Genomic DNA, 19783 nt, shown 5'->3' on the forward strand with positions numbered 1-19783 from the left:
ATGCATCTTCTTACAGTCCAATGCATTACCAATTTCCTCTCTCATCACTGTATTGGCTCTGCAATGCTATGAGACCTAAATTTGTGATTCCAACACACATCAATAAGCTTGATTTGTGCTAGTAAAGTCAGCAGCTGTGACTCAAAGATACACAGGAAGCAGAGATGTGAAGAAAAGGTGCCATTTGATTCTAGTTACCTCTCTCCAATGGAGAAAGGCAAAGCATTTAAAGGGTCTCTGAAAAAACTGAAGTGAAAAATGTAGACGTCTTTCTGATTAGTACTGTTATACTGAATTGAGCAGTCCATTCCTTGCTCACTACTTGGAAACATACACCACCTCCCAATTCTCATTTATAGGGCCCTACCAAATTCACAATCCATTTTGGTCAATGTCATGGTCGTAGCATTTTAAAAATAGTAAATGTCATGATTTCAGCTATTTAAATCTGAAATTTCACATTGTTGTAATTGTAGGGGTCCTGGCCCAAAAAGTAGTGGGGGTGAGGGTCACAAGGTTATTGTAGGGATGTGTGTGGTACTGCTACCCTTACTTCTGTGCTGCTGCTGGTGGCGGCACTGCCTTCAGAACTTGGTGGCCAGAGAGCAGCGGCTGCTGGCTGGGAGCCCCATTCTGAAGGCAGAGCCACTACCAGCAGCAGTGCAGTAGTAAAGATGGCATGGTATGGTATTGCCACCTTTACTTCTGCACTGCTGCCTGCCGAGCTGGGTCCTCAGTCAGCAGTCACCACTCTCCAGCCACCCAGCTCTGATGACAGCACAGAAATAAGGGTGGCAATACCACGATCCCCCCTACAATAACCTTGTGACCCCCTCTGCAAATCTCTTTTGGGCCAGGACCTCCAATCTGAGAAATTCTGGTCTCCCCCATGAAACTAGTATAACGTACGGTAAAAGCACACAGAAGTGCAGATTTCATGGCGGGGAGACCAGATTTCATGGTCTGTGATTCGTTTTTCATGGCTGTGAATTTGGTTGGGCCCTACTCATTCATGTTTTAAGACTACAAAACCAAGTTACTGTGTCAAAGGCACATTAAGTTTTTTTGGCAGGGTCAAACCCAGTGCCAAGAGAATGGATTGAATACATGGCGGACTGTACAGGCCCATCATTAAGTAATGACATTTACACAGAAAAGATGTCTAATTCCTGCATTTCAGAGAAAAAATGTTTTATCAGAAAAACCTGATAACATCTGGAATAAAAACAAATTTACAAGGATGGAGGTTTCAATGGAAAAATCTTTGCTTTCCACACCTCCTAGACAGCTCTCTGCTTACAGGGTTTTTGCTAGTAAGAAAGACTAACTTTTAATTGTCATTTGTGCTAAGTGAAACATGCAATAGGTAGCCTTTCTCCATATATTTTAATTAAAAATACACCTCTCTGGCTCTAATGAGAAAGCAATCTGGGGCTTTGACTGAGGTCCCAGTGGGGACCAGCTGAGGTCACTCAATTACGGTGAACTGCAAAGAATGGGGCAGACAATCCCCAAAGCTAGTGGATATTTCAATACTTATATATACCAAGTCAGCACAAAACAGCTTCTTTATTACCTCTCTGGTTGCCCAGAAACCAACAACACAGTTCCCTTAAAGTAACCCAGCCTCAGGCCTCCATCCAGGTAACCAAGTCAAATATGATGAAGATTTCTGAAAGTCTTATTTCGTCATATGAAAGAAAAGGGTCTACCAACCCCAAAGGATCGGACACATTACATCCCAGGTTAATAAATATTCCAGATCTTACCTAAATACATGCTTGCAGCCAATTATTATTAATTAAACTAAAATTTATTAAAAAAGAGAAGAGAGAGTATAGTTAAAAGATCAATATATATACAGACATGAGTTCAATTCTTGAGGCTCAGAGATGGTGAGCTTTGTAGTTGCAAAGAGTTCTTTTAGAACTTAGTCCAAAGGTTATAGTCCAATGTCCAATATCATATTCACGGTGTTTCCAGCTGAACTGGGACCTCAATCTTGTGACTTAATTTCCCCTGATGAAGCTTAAGGAGATCTGAGATAAAAAGGATTGGGACCCAAGAATTGTTTATATAATTCAGGCCTTCTTTGACAGGTTGGAGTCCCTCAGGGAACAATGAGTAATTAGGGTGACTTTGAAGTAGGTCCATCACCAGTACTTAGCTATATGAATTAACATAAGGCAATTGCCTGTTCATCCACCATTCACAGATGATTTGCTATACATTTCAAAAAGAGATGAATACAGGGATATCCCGTGTTTACAATCCATTTAAATGCTAGGATCTTCCTTTGATCTCTGAATTATCAGAATACAACATAGACAGAGACTGTTGATTACTTTGTTGACTACTACCCATATATATGTAAATATGCAAAAACACAAACATTATCTCCCCAGGTGTCTTTAAGGGTTGAATTTGAGTCATTCATTCTGCAGGATGTTTAACCCTTTCTGGTCATGCGTCACCAGGACCACTAATAGTGTCTGTGGCTAACAGCAGTACACTAGGGAAGGGAATATTCTGCCACCTCTTGCAGCAATGAAACCCAAAACGAGAACCAGGGCAAAGCCTTTCTAAAGTATGAAGCAATAATGCAACCTTAAAGGTTTCCTCTGACTCAGTACTGAAGCAAGGCCCTAAGTCCTAGTTATAATGTTTGCTCATTAACTTACTAGCCCTTAATTATCTATTCCAATTGGTACAATTAATACGCTATGCTTTGTGTTATTTTGAAATCAAATTCAATTTGGTTTATGCTATTGTAATCGACTAGTCCATCAGTGACACTGATAGCTAATTAGCTAGTTTAGTAGGGGCCAGGATTCAAGTATCAAGGGACAAGTCTACTAAGCTCAAAGTGTGCAGAGCTCTGACAATCAGCTGAGTACTGATCTCATCCCCTCCCCATCATTGCCCTTCACTGTTGAGGAGATAAATAAGGCCCTTTCACTCATGAAAACCAGGAAAGCTGCACGATGTGATCATGTCTTCCCAGAATTTCTTAAAAATCTCAAGACCAAGGGATGGAAATGGCTGGCAGCACTGATTTCCAATATCCATTCCTCAGGGCTCGTCCCAAGGAGCTGACACAAGACTATGGTTATTGCCATTGTTAAAATGGGATGCCAACCACTAATCCTTCATTGTACCAGTCCACATTACTCCTCTGCATGTCAAAGAAGCTCATGGAGACGATATTACTAGCAAGGATTTTATTGCTTGTAGAAGCAAAGTTACTGAATTAGCAAGTGAATTTCTGACAAGGCTGCAGCTGCATCTTAGCCTTAAACATACACTGAGGTGAGGAATATTCTTAAGATTTAAGAATGAGGCAGGTTTCTTAGAACTATCTGCCACCTACAACACCATATGGAGCAACAGCCTCCTTTTGAAACCCAGCAATATTATCCCATGCAATACAACAACAAAACACTCTTCTGAGATGTTCTGACCAATCACAGGTTTTGCATTTTCCACAGTGCTCAGGTCAGTAGGCCGTGCACTCTTAACTATAATCTACCACAGAGATTAGTCCCAGCATGATTCTGTTTAATATCTAGACCTGCAATCTTCTGCAAACATCATGGAAATTTGTCTGTACTGATGATATAGCTCTAACCACACAAGCATAGAACAAATCCTAACTAAGGACCTTTAAAATCAAGGGAGAACATTTATTATATTGGCAGCTAAAACAAAACCCCACTATGACTGTCATGTCAGCATTTCATTTAAACAATCAAAAGTATTGAGCAGAACTGCACGTGGACTTTTGTGGTAAGCAGATAAGATATGATCTTACCCCAAAATATCTTGGTCTGACATTAGACTGAAGCCTCACATACCACAACATCTGAAAAATATCCAAAACAAAACAAATATGCATATAAAATCTCGTTCAGAAACTAGGAGGAATTATGTGGGGAGGCAGTGCAAAAACTCTACAAGACCTCTTTACTGGCCCTTGTCTACTCTACAGCATAATACTGATCATCTGTCACGACACACCGCTCGTACACTTCACTTGTAGATTTTCAACACCATCATCTGGATCATTATAGGTACAATACAACACCACAACCATGGCATCCCATACTGGTGCACACCACCTACCCCAAATTTGTGACATGAAAATCATTCAGGAGTTCCATCATATTCAAAGACACAAGGATCTTCTAATACACGAAGACCTAAATAATACACTGAGACACCAACTGAAATCTAGAGAACTTTTTTGGCTCACAGTGCAAGAACTCAAAAACAGAGTTTCCCCTAAAAGATCAATGGTGAGCCAGGTGGAAGGATGGCAACATCCCAAACACACACCTCAACAAGGACCTCACCAAAGAATCCAGTGGCTTTTCACTCCCATGAAAAGTGTGGCCCTCTTTGAATTACATCCATATATCACATAGCAGGTGCACCAAGCTTCTTCATAAATGGGGACTGAGAAACAATCTTATGCATGACTGTGTAAATTGACTTCAAACTAGGGAACACCTCAATCAATGCCCCAAACAATCATATTCTGGTGGTATCTCTGCATCTGCTCCACATCACCTAATTCAATTAGTAGGATGGCCAACCTGAAGTTGGATGTTGCTGTTTTTAAGACATACAAAAAAAATTAGCGGGGCAGAGTAAAAATTATAAAGCTTACCCCAACTTTCAGAATCAGTCTAGACTGAGCTTGGGTGAGACAGAGAATTGCTCAAGCTTTCACCAGCTTTGGGGTCAGGAAGGAATTTTCCCAGGTCAAATTGGCAGGCACCTTGGATTTTCTTCCACCTTCCATTGCAGGGGCTTTTGACATTGGCAACACCTCAGCCTCTCCTTTTCTTTGTCTGTGGCACACAACAGTTTAAACTCCTGAGGATTGTAATGATTTAGTCTAACCAAAAGCACTGGGCTCAAAATAGGAGTATCTGAGTGAAATGTAATGCCCTAAGATATACAAAAGGTCAGACTAGATCAGGGATCAGCGACCTTTGGCATATGGCTCACCAGGGTAAGTACCCTGGTGAGCCGGGCTGGTTTGTTTACCTGCCGCGTTCTCAGGTTTGGCCAACTGTGACTCCCACTTGCTGCAGTTCACTGCTCAAGGCCAATGGCGGCGATGGGAAGCAGTGGCCAGCACATCCCTTGGCTCGCGCCACTTCCCACAGACCCCATTGGCCTGGAGTGGCGAACCGAGGCCAGTGGGAGCTGCAATTGGCCGAACCTGCGGACGCGGCAGGTAAACAAACTGGCCCGGCCTGCCAGGGTGCTTACCCTGGCGAGCCGCATGCCAAAAGTTGTCGATACCTGGACTAGATGATCTAATGTTTCGTTCTAGCCTTAAATTCTATGAAATCTATACAATTTCATCCAATTTCAAAAAATGCATTTGATTTTCCTTACTTTGATTTGGAAAATCAGGTTGCACACACTACTAAAAGTCAACTGGTCACATTTCAGAAATGCAGGACATTCTGAATGTTGGTTTTGTTTATTTTTGGAGGATTTTTTTCATACTATTCTAGACTCTCTTACCAAACACATTTCTTTCAGGTAGCACATTATACTTTAACTAAGCTTGATAAGTTTATGGAGGGGATGGTATGATGGGATAGCCTAATTTTGGCAATTAATTTGGCAATTGATCTTTGATTATCAGAAGGTAAGTATGCCCAGTGGTCTGTGATGGGATGTTAGATGGGATGGGATATGAGTTACTACAGAGAATTCTTTCCTGAGTGCTGGCTGGTGAGTCTTGCCCACATGCTCAGGGTTTAACTGATCGCCATATTTGGGGTTGGGAAGGAATTTTCCTCCAGGGCAGATTGGCAGAGGCCCTGGAGATTTTTTGCCTTCCTCTGCAGCATGGGGCATGGGTCACTTGCTGGAGGATTCTCTGCAGCTTGAGGTCTTGAAACCACAATTTGAGGACTTCAATAACTCAGACATAGGTTAGGGGTTTGTTATTGAAGTGGATGGGTGAGATTCTGTGGCCTGCATTGTGCAGGAGGTCAGACTAGATGATCATAATGGTCCCTTCTGACCTTAAAGTCTATGAGTCTATGAGCTCTGTGACCATTTGCCTCAGGTTTAAAGCAGGTGGAAGCTGGAGACAGAGGGACAAATCCTGGCTCCAATACAGCCAGTGGCAAAACTCCCACTGATTTCAGTGGGACTAGGTATTGGTCACCCAGGGTATACCACATGTATAGTACAAGCTTATCTGTACTTCCAGGCCTTTCCAGAAGTGAAAGTAGAGGTAAATGGATGGCAGAGGATGATTGAGAGAGTTTTGGTTTTTAAGTAAAGCTGTATGAATAAATAGCAGTAAATAAATGGAAGAATTTTTCCTCTCTGTTCAAATTATCTAGACGCAAAATGGCAATTTTCTCAAATATATTTGTTGAACAACTTCTATCACTATTTCCTAATTTGTAGATTGTGAAGGTTCATTATCTGACATTTAAGCTGGTGGTTAGTTTCAACATGACAGAGATCACTGTTGCTTAACTGGATGAATCAAGCTTCTGGTTCGCATACTTCCATCTGAAATTCACTGGACATATGTGATGCAGATTGTTTGGTATCTAAACTGAAAACAAAACAAAGCATTCTCTTTTCTCTGCTGACTGACTACTCTGACCTCTTGCTTGCCTGTCACTGCTAGCTTCACCTCCATGGCCCTAGATGCTTCCCTCTCTCCTTCTTCTCCATACCCCCTTTTCCTCCCTCACCCCTTAAAGTCTCCTGTCCTGGCCTTCCTCTCTATACTCCTACTCTTAGTAATTTATCTGTTACTGTGGTGGTTTGAAAAAATGTGCGTGTAAAAACTACAAAAATAAACTTCCATGTTACTATCATGATTTTTGCCAATTTCACTGTTTCGTTAGCAAAGAGTGAAGTTGAATGCAGCTTAAATTGAACAAACAGAACTTTATTAAACACTGTGCACTACTCTGTCCATGTTCCCGAGTTGCTTCTAGACTAACTTCACCCATTACCTCTTCTCCTGGTATTCCCTCAAAAACAGCACTTCTAGGGAACATGAGCTTTCTGACTCCAGTTCCACTGATCATGATACACTTACTATACTAGCATTTTGCTTCCTTTCCCCCCACTCTTTGTCTGTTCTGTCTTCCTATATTGTAAACGCTTTAGGGCAGAGATCTTGTTTTCTTAACTGTTTGTACAGCACCTACCACAATCAGGCTCCCAACTCCACCTGAGGCTTTTGAGCACTAACACAGTATAAATATTAATATTACGTAAAATTAATTTTCCATAAATGTTACTGGTAGCAAGTTTGTTCATTAGAATATTCTCAGAAAGCAAACACAAAAAAGGAGCAAATCCAGGCAAAGAAAATTAGTTTACAAATTCAAATAAATATTTCCTGAGAAGTTTCTGCAGTACTTGCCCAGTTTTAGTTTTGGACATTAGTACAATTTATTTTTAATTTTTCAATAAAGTTTGTCCCTGTACATAAAGCATCTAGAAGGTCAGATGTTAAAGAAATAGAAATAAATAATTTAAACACATTATGTTTGCAGTGTTGTTATAGCCATGCTGCTCCCAGGATGTGAGACAACGAGGGTGAGGTACTATTTTTTATTGGATCTAACTTCTCTTGGTGGAAGGGACAAGCTTTGTAGGAGACCGCTTAAAATGTAGTGGGCAATTAAGGATTAGCAGGCAGGAGGGTCTTGATCCATTGGTGCTACACATGCCTATCACAACATGTGGTATATCTCATCCAATGCATCAAATGCCTCAACAACAACTATAAGGATGAAACCAGACAATAACTACACTCTCAAATAAACTCACACAGAAAAATGATAAGACAAAAACACCATATAATCCATGGGCAAACACTTTTCACAACTCCATCATTCTATATCTGTACTCTCAGTTCTCATTCTCAAAGGAAACCTGCATAGCACGTTCAAAAAACAAGCCTTGAAACTTAAATTCATAACTCTGCTAGACACTAAAAAACATGGACTCACAGACTGGTTTTATGGCTCATTACAACAATTTGTAACACATCCTACAACCTGTAAAAAGAACAGGAGCACCTGTGGCACTTTAGAGACTAACAACTTTATTTGAGCATAAGCTTTTGTGGGCTACAGCCCACTTAATCGGATGCACAGAATGGAACATAGAAGAAGAGTATATATATACATACAGGGAAGATGCCATACCAGCTCTAAGAGGCTAATTAATTAAGATGACCTGTTATCAGAAGGAAAAAAACTTTTGTAGTGATAATCAAGATGGTCAATTACAGACAGTTGACAAGAGGTGTAAGGATAGTTATATAGAAAAAGATTCAAGTAGTGTAATGACTCAGCCATTCCCAGTCTCTGTTCAAGCCAGAGTTAATGGTATACAGCATGTGTGAACCCCTTATGCTTAACAATCTGTCCCACCTTTTATTTTGCTCAGACACTCTGGTTACTTTCTCCAGACCTGAGGAAGGGCTCTGTGTAAGCCTGAAAGCTTGTTCCTTCCACCAAGAGAAGCTGGTCCAATAAAATATATTACCTCACCTACCTTGTCTTAAACAAATTACATTGTACACATCCACCTCATCTGAGAGGAAGAGTTATCTATTCCTCTTTTTTTGAAGGGCAAAGGAAAAACAAAGAGAAGGCTCTACCTCTTTCTGCCCTCTACTTCACCCATATAATATGAAAAGGCATTAGAAATCTTAACCACATGTAGTGCTCGGGTTAAAATAAAGTTGGAAGAGTTATGACAGCCTGTGACGTTATGAGTCTGATCTAATATCTCATTGAAGGATGACAGGGCCAGAAAGAGTTAATTAACTCACAGACTGACTTGACCCATGGCCGAACTTTAGAGACTTGTTAGGAAAATATGTAAATGAATAGAGCTTTGAAATGCAAGTCTGCATTGTTAGAGGTAGAAGGGGAGATGTTTGCTCAGGTCTTGTGATGTAAGCAAATAAGTCTTGTCTATTGCTATGGCTTTAATTCAAAGATCAAAAAAGGAATATTAACATTTAGGAAGATACTTGAGTGAAATAGTATTATTGTCTCTGTGTCTCTTTGAAGGTTGTGGTAACCTGTATCTGAACTATTTAATGCAGGGGTAGGCAACCTATGGCACGGGTGCCAAAGGTGGCACACAAGCTGATTTTCAGTGGCACTCACACTGCCCAGGTCCTGGCCACCAATCTGTGGGGCTCTGCATTTTAATTTAATTTTAAATTATGCTTCTTAAACATTTTAAAAATCTTATTTACTTTACATACAATAATAGTTTAATTATATGTTATAGATTTATAGAAAGAGACCTTCTAAAAATGTTAAAATGTATTACTGGAACGCGAAACTTTAAATTAGAGTGAATAAATGAAGACTCGGCACACCACTTCTGAAAGGTTACGGACCCCTGGTTTAATGGATAAATTACCCTGTGTTAACTGCCAGGATGTTTGGGATAAGAAAAGTTAAGCCTATTGTTTTCTCAAGCCAAAAGGCTGCTGGAAATGAACAAGAACCCTGGGACACAGATCCTACTTCATCTCAGATCTGCTTTGGGTTTCAAGAGGGGGAAACCTTAAGCCATAAGGATTGAGATCCCCAGTCATTGACTGGAGCCACCCTGAATAGGGACATTGGACTATAACCTATGGACTATTTCTAAAAGAACTTTTGGTAACTACAAGCTCATCTCTGCTATGTATCTGAACCTCAAGAATTGAATTCAAGTCTGTATGTATATTGATCTTTTAACCAACACACTCTCTCTTTTCTTTTTTAATAAATTTTAGCTTAGTTAATAAGAATCCGCTAATAGTGTGTATTTTGGGTAAGATCTAAGTTATAATTGGATCTGGGTATGTGGCTGATCCTTTGGGATTGGAAGAACCTTTTCAGTAATCATCATCATATCTGACGTGTGTGTCTGGACGGAGGCCTGAGGCTGGGTACTTTAAAGGAACTGCACTGTTTGAACTTTTAAGTAACCAGTGAGGTACTATAGAAGTGTTCTGTGCTGGCTTGGTAAATCTAAGAACTGGAACAACCACCAGCTTCTGGGGTTTGTCTGCCCCGTTTTGTTTGCAGTTCACCCTAATTGAGTGACCTCAGCTGGCTCCCATGGGCAGTACTGTCATACAGACTCAAGCCTTGGGAGCGGGACTGGCTTGAGGAAGGCAGAACAGAGCTATTAGCCAAATTAACCCTCCCTGTACTGGTTAGAAAGTCTAAGGGCTTGTCTATGCGTACAGCCCTGAAGTGGCACAACTCCACTGGTGCAGCTGCACTACTTTAGTGCTTTAAGTTTAGGGAACACAACAGAGAGCTTCTGCCTTTGGCGTAGTTAATCCACCTCTGCGAGAGGCAATAGCTATGTCAATGGGAGAAGCTCTCCCATCAGCATAGCATTGTATATACCAGGGGTTATGTCAGTACAACTGCATTAGTCAGGGGTGATGTCATACCCCTGAATGAACATAGTTGTACCGCTGTAAGTTTGTAGTGTAGACCTGGCATAAGGGAGCCATCATCTCTCTAACTCCTCAGGGCATTCATTGAGTCTTCGTTGTTCCAGTCCCCATGCATTTAATAATTCCTTTATACCTACATGTTTCACAAATAAACCACCCAGCTCTTAACAACTGTGTCCAAAATCCTCATATTAATGGTCCCTAACCCAAACTATCTCCACTGAGACAGTATGATTTCTCAGAAAGAAAGAAAATACTACAGGGAAATGATTTTCCACTTAATTAAAAAAATTTACATGCAAATATATTTACTCATTACTACGGTCATTTAACAAAAGCTTTTCTACATTAGGAAGCGAATAATATACACACAAAGCATGTCTAGTACTGAATGAACATAGTTGTACCGCTGTAAGTTTGTAGTGTAGATCTGGCATAAGGGAGCCATCGTCTCTCTAACTCATGACCTATGAGTTACAGGTGAAAGACTGTGATAGTGCCCCCTTTGCTTTTATATAATATATGAAATAAAGTTTGAAAGGAGTTTGAGGGGTTTGTTTCTTCTTTCTGTTCTTCTGCTTTGGTATTTACATTAGAAATTCAGGTCTTATCTGCACTATTTTTCTTGAAAGATTTTACTCACAACTGATCTAGTAGAATGACATCTATCACCATCTCTTGGTGTGGTCTTTCTAGGAGTCTTAGCTTGTCCTGACTGACCTCCTTAGCCTGTTCTCTATTTAGTCAGTTTTTTAGACCCTCATCTCAAATTAAGTCTGTCAGCTCTTCAATTTTAAAGCTTGCAGTCTCCTTCAGTCTCCTGACTGTTTTTTTGTTTTGGAGGCAGTCTGACACAGGCTATCACCCCTTGCTATCTCAGGCCTTTCTGACTCCTTTTCCTTCTCTGTGCTTTCCCCTTTATAGAGAGAGGTCTTGTCTTCTCTAATGGTTGCAGCTGTGAGTGCCTGACTCCATGACTGGCAATTCTGACAGCCACATGGGGGTGTGATCAAGATGTTTGCTTGTAAACAGGAGAGACTCTCCTCACCCCTCTGTCTATGCTCAGCATGGGGTTTGTAGACCCTATTACATCACATGTACCAAAGAAGTGAAACCTGAATAATTGATAAATGAAGGTTACTCACCTGTAACTGGAGTTCTGGATCTGATTATTCAAACTCATGGACTGTGTCAGCTGGATGCAGATAAGATGGTGGAACTCTAACAGTGCCTGTTGGAAATCTCAGCCACTCTCCTTTCCTTTCCCTCAGTGTTCACAAATGTTCTGAGGGTGAAGCTAAAAATAGAGGGGGTATGGCACTCTGGCCACTTCAATTCCTTCCTCTGCTTCTTGAGGTCCCATCCTTGAGGTCCCAGCTGGCTGGAAATATTCCAGCAAAACTCTGTGTCAGGGATCCCGCAGTACCCTGAATCTTCACCTTGAGCTGAGTCTCTGGGGAGGTCTGACCTTCTGATGTCAAATCTGTCTCCTGAATCCACTCTACAAACATAGTACTTATCTTTAAAAATGAGGACCCAGAGATCTATAGGACTATAACCTATGGACTATTTCTATAGGTTGTAGTCCTATAGTCAGCCTAACTTTGATACCTGGAAAGATACTGGAGAAAATTATTAAATAATTTCTAAGCACCTAGAGAATTATAGGGTTATAAATAATAGCTAACATGGATTTGTCAATAACAAATTATGCCAAGCCAACCTAATCTTTTTCTTTTATGGGGTTACTAGTCTAATGAATAGAAGTGAGCTGTAGACATGATATATCTTGATTTTAGTAAGGGTTTTGACACCATTCTACGTGACATTCTCTTAAACAACCTACAGAAATGTGGTCTACATTAAGTTACAGTAAAGTGGGATGCATAAATGGTTGAAAGAGCATACTTAGAAACATTCTCAATGGTTTGCTGTCAAACTAGGAGGCCATATTGAGTTAGATCTCACAGGGGTCAGTCTTTGGTGCAGTATTAGTCAACCTTTTAATTAATTATTTGGATAATGAAATGGAGAATATGATTATAAAATTTGCAGATGACTCTAATGTGAAGGCCAAGAATTAATTAATAAAGGTTTGAAGAGATCTTAATGTATGTTAGCTAATATAGCAAAAGTTAAGATGTGACCCTGCATGCTGTAAGATATGTAGTACAGAAAAAATTGTGTAAAAAGTCGTTACAACCTTGTGAATTGCAGTCTTGTTTTCTGTTCTAGTATTGCAGACAAATAAAATAGCGAATAGGCTTATGTATAAACAAATGCAAATGTTTACTTCTACTGTCTCCAGGTTTGCTAGCCACTGTCTGTAAAAAAGGTATAAAAATTGTTATAATTGTTTACTAACTGAGAGAAATCCGTCCAGGACAAGGGGCAACCCAGTTCCTGACACTCTCTCCCTCTTGTGTTCACTAAAGAAATAAATAAAGTATTTGGTTTTGCTGCACCCAAACAAAAAGCAAGAACTTAGTTTTTCTTCGACAATTTGGGGGCTCGTCCGGGATGGCAACGCCCACGGACACACAGACGGCTGCTACGGATCGTTCCCCTTCGAACCCCATGGCGCCACAATAGAGGTAAGAAACCTTTTGAAATCTCTATTGGGGTATCGGAGGAGGACTGTCTGTGGAGGACGTCTGTTTCTGCTGGGCTCACGCCATCTGAACTTATTGACTGTGCAGCAGGATCAAATGCAGAGTGGTATTGGGGAGAGGCCCCAATAAGGTTAGTTTATAGCAGTACTAAGAACTGCTGAGTTGGCCAACAGGTAATGCATAGGTAAATGCATTAGAATGCACCGGTGCTGAGGGGTTTTTACTGCCTCAAGAGGGGTTGTCATACCGCCTCATGGTATTGGTCCGGACCAGGTAACGATGCATCTTGGTTAAAAAAAAAAAAAAAAAAAAGCCAAAAATTAATTAATAAAAGTTTAAAAAAATCTTAATGTATATTAGCTAATATAGCAAAAATTAAAATATAACCCTGCATGCTGTAAATTTTTTATAATACAAAAAAAATTATATAAAAAATCATTACAACCTTATAAATTGCAGTCTTGTTTTCTGTTCTAATATTACAAACAAATAAAATAGCAAATAAGCTTATATATAAACAAATGCAAATGTTTACTTCTACTGTCTCCAGGTTTGCTAGCCACTGTCTATAAAAAAAATATAAAAATTGTTATAATTGTTTACTAATTAAAAAAAATCCGTCCAGGACAAGGGGCAACCCAGTTCCTAACACTATCTCCCTCTTGTGTTCACTAAAAAAATAAATAAAATATTTGGTTTTGCTGCACCCAAACAAAAAGCAAAAACTTAGTTTTTCTTCAACACTAAGATGGGATGTGTGGCAAGCAATTTGGAGGACAGGATTAGAATTCAAAACAACCTTGACAAATTGGAGAACTGGTCTGAAATCAACAAGATTAAATTCTATAAGGACAAGTGTTAAGTTTAGGCTTTAGAATGTGTGTTCTGAAGTTTTATATTTAACTGTTTGTTTTTTATTTGAATCTCTACTCTCAAATAAATTTCCTTTTGTTTTATAATTGAATTCATTGTTGTGAGTGATACAGGAAGCGAGAGCTAAGATAAAATTTGTAAATTGTGTTACACTGTTCCCTTAGGAAGAGACAGGGCCGGCTCCAGCATTTTTGCTGCCTCAAGCTGTGAAAAAAAAAAAAAAAAAAGCTGCGATCGGCAGCAACTCTACCGCCACCACTTCATTCTTCAGCAGCAATTCAGCGGCAGGTCCTTCCCTCGGAGAGGGACTGAGGGACCCACTGCCGAAGAGCCAGACGTGCTGCCCCTTTCCGTTGGCCGCCCCAAGCACCTGCCTGCTGAGCTGGTGCCTGGAGCCAGCCCTGGGAAGAGCGGATCTGGAATTTCTGTGGGTATCCAGTGATCAGCAGCTGGATACCAGAGGAGGATACTTTGAAGGGACTCAGGGGCTGGGGTGCATCTGCAGTCAACCTGCAATATAAAGATTCAGCTGGTGCTTAGAGGAGGGTGCTTGAGTGGCTGACAGGTTAATTGTGTTAGGGAAATAACAGCCAGCTAATACAGGCAAGACTTCATTGTCCTAGAGAGGCCCCCAAACTATGGTGCATCTCCCCTCCCCCCCCCAGGGGGGCACAGAGGAACATTTGGGAGTTGAGGCTGGGGTACGGGCCAGCCCCCACAGGGGGTGGGGAGGGAGTGCCACCCAGCTCTGCTCCTGGCCCCAGCTGCTGGCCCCATGTCCAGAGCCCCCCTCCCAGCCCCATGCCCGGGGCCCTGGCTGCAAGCCCCATGCCCTGGACTCTGCACCCAGTGCCCAGACTGCTGGCCCTGCCCCCACCCCCTGCTGTGGACCCACCCTCGGCCTCTTACCCCTGTCAACATCCCCCCCTCCTGGAGCCACAGCCCTGCTCCCGGCCCTGGCTCGGGGGTGGGGTGGGGGCAGGAAGCATGGACAGCGGTAAGGAGGGGCGGGAGGTAAAAAGTTTGGGGACCACTGTGCTAGAGGCACATGGTAACAAGGTGATTCACGGCCCTGAGAAGCATCACACCAGTTCTTTAGCTGGCTCAGGAGCACATGGATATGATACACAGTTGCCTCATAGATTGGCTCTGCATATGGAGGCCATCATCATCAAGGAGTCTGTGCTCTTGGGCTTTGGAACCAAAGATTTCAGATCCTTCTGCACTGATTGTTTCTTTGAGCCTGGATCCACATTAGACATGTTCTGCAGAGACTTTTGTTGCCTCTTTTCCCTGGATGAATCAGGGGCTGAAGATGGTCTATGTGATCCTTCTGGTCCCTTACAAAGGTCGGACCTGGGTGGTTTAGATGTCAACACTTGCTGCTACAGCACTCTTTGTAGCTTGTTCTGCCTATCTTTGTGAGCCCTTGATATGAAGTTTGAGAGTGTGGCACATCCAACAGTGTGTGTCCTTCTCCAAGATATGCCAAGCATCTCATGTATACACTGGACACTGGAAAGACTGAAATCTTAGCTTCTTGATCTTTGACTCTGTCATTCCAGAACCAGAGACCAATATATAAAAACCTAAACTATTTACACTAAGACTAAAACTTATCTGAGAGACTAATTCTACCTAAAACCTATTTTAGAATTGTCTAAAAGTTATCTAAAACAAAGCACTGAAGAGAGGTCTCCTGTCGAGGCACAGAGTAGTTCCTGAACAATCAGCTGGGGGACACGATAGAATGAAACTGAGGCAGACAGAACACTATACCCTCTTTTATAACCTCACACTCGGAACATTTGTAAATGTTGAGGAGAGAGATGGGAGGGGCATGCAAACCCTCCTAAGCAGTACTAGTTAAAGTTCCACCATCTAAGCTACATCTGGATGACTCATTCATAAATGGGAATATGAAGATGTAACTCAAAGATGAGTGAACATTTTAGACAACTTGTTTGGTTTTTAACACCTGTCAAACAGCTGGAAGGAAAGAACAATTTTTTAGAGATTAAACACTGCACCTAGTCAGTTAAGGACTCCCTCTCCAGTGTTTCTCGGGTCCTCCGAGGAAATCTTAAAGACTCCAATACCCCTAAGGTGAAACACAAGGAAGAATAAATATTCTTTGGTAGGCTTTTTAAGCCTTTTTTTTTTAATCAGAAAAGAAAGGGAAAAATCAGCCAGAATTCTATCCTTTGCAAATCAACTGTAACATTTCATATTTCGAGATATGAGCCACATATATCTGACCAATTGGTACAAGTAGGGGCTGAATGAGCAGCAAAGTGTTCAAACTTAAACTTCTGAAATTTCCTGACTTTAAGAAGCTTGATCTCTCCACCTCAATGCTCCATAAATGTTAGTTCCCTGTGAAATCTATGCAGAGGGGAGGTAAGTCAATTTACTTACTGCATCTGTGCTCCAGAATTCCTCTCTCTGACTGAAGGTATTTGCACAGACCATGAATTCCCATCATTGCAAGAGACTAGGGCTGAATTTTCTATAGGAACCTTTTGAAATACTAAAAGTGCAAGTTATAATAGGATTCATTTTCTTTCTCTTCTTAGCAATCCAGCACCAGCCTTTATGATAAGACAGTTACACACACACAATTAATAATTTCAAATTCTTTTTTATAACTAACACTCCAAAGATAGCAGTTACTATGCCCCCTAGCTAGACTAATATCACTAACTAGAGATTTGTTATTTTTCCTTTAAAATTAAGAATATAACACAGGGCCTAAACCCCAAATATATACATATATATTTACAATACTCCTTATAAAATCAATACAGGGACTGGGACTGCTGACAACTGGAGAGCTTCTGCTTTCACACAGGCTCGCCCTGGGTGTTATATTGACAATTAAATAAAACATTTAGTTGTACTACATAACCAGTTGTTTCAGCAGCTAAACTACTGAGCACATATACAACTTCAAATAAGAAAAAAAAACCTTTACAATTACTGTAGCTGTTACGCTCACACTGTCTTGTTTAATGATGTAGTACATTTGGTCTCCAGTCTGCGATTGCTCATTTATGGTGTTTTCCCAGGCTCAATTCCACTAATTTCTGTAAAATTACAGGAAACTGTATTGAGATCCAATCTACACATCAGTCTGGGTTACCCCTGGCAGCAATATTTCCTCCCTGCCGGGCTGGACTGGATCTGACCAGTGCTCTACCAGCCAGGTTGCAGGGCCATGCCTTGTATCTCAAGAATATATATATATATCCACACAAGCATACTTGCCCTACTTATTTAATTCTAAGCTTTCGTCTTAGAATAACATTGGTAAGGCAGCAGCCATCTAGGCAAGAAGCAAACTTCCCTAGCCCCTTAACTATAACCCACTGCTATATAAAAAAAAATATTTTCCTTCTTGGGACTAAGGACTGTAATGATACCTTAACAGACCAATAATGTCCAACTAACATGTAAAATTACAGGAAACTGTATTGAGATCTAGCCCACAGATTAGTCCGTATTACCCTTGGCTGCTCTCTCTTCCCCTGCAGGGCTGGGCTGGTTCTGAGCAGTGCTCAAATTGCCTGCCAGTTTTGTAGCCCTGACAGAACTTAATACTGATTGGTCAGGAGCTTCCAGCTTCTAAGGCACAGTGTGGGGTACATGTGTGTGTATATGCAAGAATGTAAGCCCTTAATAAAGCCTTCCATACCAGCTTCAAACATCAACTGAGCATGGTTACCAACTTCCTGCGCCCCCTCTAATGTGCTGAAATAGCATCTACTTCTTTTTGTCACTCAAGACTCTATACTGCCACCTTGTCCGAGAGCAAGTAGAAACAGGAGCTGTAATTACATCAATAAGTGCTTTTGGTCGAACACCATGAAAGAAGAAAAAGAAATGGGGATTATACTTGCATGAGATTATTTTAAATACTGATCATATCATTCTAACAAAGAGTTTGTGGATGTTAATTCAGAGTATGTCTACACTTTTGGTTTTCCATGTATCAAGCTGTGGGTTTTTGCCCCTACCCTGTATCATTTGAAGTCAAAGCACCTAGACATATCCAGGGGCATGTAGAAATTGAGTTAGTGTGCTCATCTGGGTCTGAGTAAAATTGCAAAATGGCATATGACCTGCCTCTCTACCCATCCACTTCATGGTGTAGATGTAGCAATGATGTGGCAAACTGCCATCAAGTCTATTTAGTCCTACACTGTCATTCCCACAATTCTCTGTCCTGCATATTCCTACCTTTTAGCATCTTCACTTCCTTCCCATGGTTACCTGCTTTTTATATACCCTTGCTCATCATTTAACCTTTTTCTTTCCACAAAAACTCTTCCACTTCCACAACAGCTCAACTGTTCCCCACCATTTGAAAATGTCCACACCCTACCCTGCTGCAAGATGGCTGGAGAACCACACCAGGGTACTTGTTAACCTTACACCCAGAATTGCAACTTCAGCAAAAGCTCTAGAAACTTTCACCTCTATTGAAGTATCTCACAGGGCATCCATTAGACAGTGATGCAGTGCAGGGAGCGGATAAAACATCTGAAGTGCCTACACCACAAAGCTAAGGAAGCAGATCTGGTATCACACCCAGCCCTTGCCCCTGCTATGAGGCACTTGATAGGGTGCTCGATAGGACCATCCCCAACACAAAGTCCACCGTATCTCACAATCTTCCTGCAAGCAGAGAGGCTTATTATTAGGCTGAAGGACGGGAAGGCAGGTGTGGCAGTGGATGGGATCACTGCAGACTGGCAGACCATGGAGCTTGAAGCTCTGAATCAGCTCACCCAGCAGGATACGGTAGTAGATATTTTGGGCCCATTTTCCAAGGACCTGTTTGGGGATGGATCCAGGGACCTGCCTGGAAAGACAGCAGAGCAGGGTTAGAGAACCAATCTGTAGTCCGGTAAGAGTCAACCATCATGTGTGGTGTTGTTACCATGTGGTTAATATTTTGTTTGTTAGGATGGGATTTCCACATTAGGACCAATAAAATGATTGTTATGGAGGAGGATGTTACATGTCAGTACGAAGTATGTTTATCCTGTGGGGAGGGCAGTACCCAAGGGATTCCCACAGGGCACCTCTCCCACGTCCCGCTGCCACATCATATCCAAGACAGATGCCAAGTGGAGAAAATAAAGTTAGACACTACTAAAATGTAGGCTCAACACTGTCTGTTTCAAACCTTGTTTTCAATTACAGTTTTCAAAATTGGTAAAGAGTAACTGGCCTAGCAAGCCCGAGTGCATATTTTTGCAAGTATAGCTTTTTGTAAAATTGGGAAAGTTTATGTAATGCTACTTGTGAAGTCCCTGGTTACCGATTTATTGTCCCATATATTGTTGGTTATAAGTCCCGTTCTGGTAAAGTTCTTTGCGATAGTCATGCTTGTTGTGCATTTATTATGCTAATGCTATAGGTGTATACTTTGGCTAGCAAATTATTGTCCCATATAGCAGTGATGGTATGTCCATTGAAAATCAATGTTTATCCTGATTTCACTTTTATACTTTGAAAGGCAATGTTTTTATTAATGTTCATGCAACAGGCATTCCTGTGCTGTCTGTCTCTTCCTGGTCTTTCTGGGGGCTGATTGTGAGGGGCAGAGGGAAATGGGATGATTCTGCTGCTGGCAAAAGTATGCCTCTTAATCCAAAACTTGGTTAATTTTACTCTTGATTTTCGTCTGCTCCTGGAAGGTGACATTTGAAAACTTTTCATGGAGCAGGAATTCAACAATTTTTCAAATTTCTTGGTAGAGAAAAATTTCTTACACCCTCCTCTCCCTAGTAGCTCACAACTC

General features: G+C 41.2%; 1 protein-coding gene across 1 annotated transcript in view; it reads right to left on the minus strand.

Moving 5' to 3' along the window:
• Positions 1-19783, minus strand: part of TSHR (thyroid stimulating hormone receptor) — a 235606-nt gene that overhangs the window by 122269 nt on the left and 93554 nt on the right. The window lies entirely within an intron of this gene.

This window comes from Mauremys mutica, chromosome 4 (assembly GCF_020497125.1).
Source record: "Mauremys mutica isolate MM-2020 ecotype Southern chromosome 4, ASM2049712v1, whole genome shotgun sequence".
Classification (NCBI taxonomy): domain Eukaryota; kingdom Metazoa; phylum Chordata; order Testudines; family Geoemydidae; genus Mauremys; species Mauremys mutica.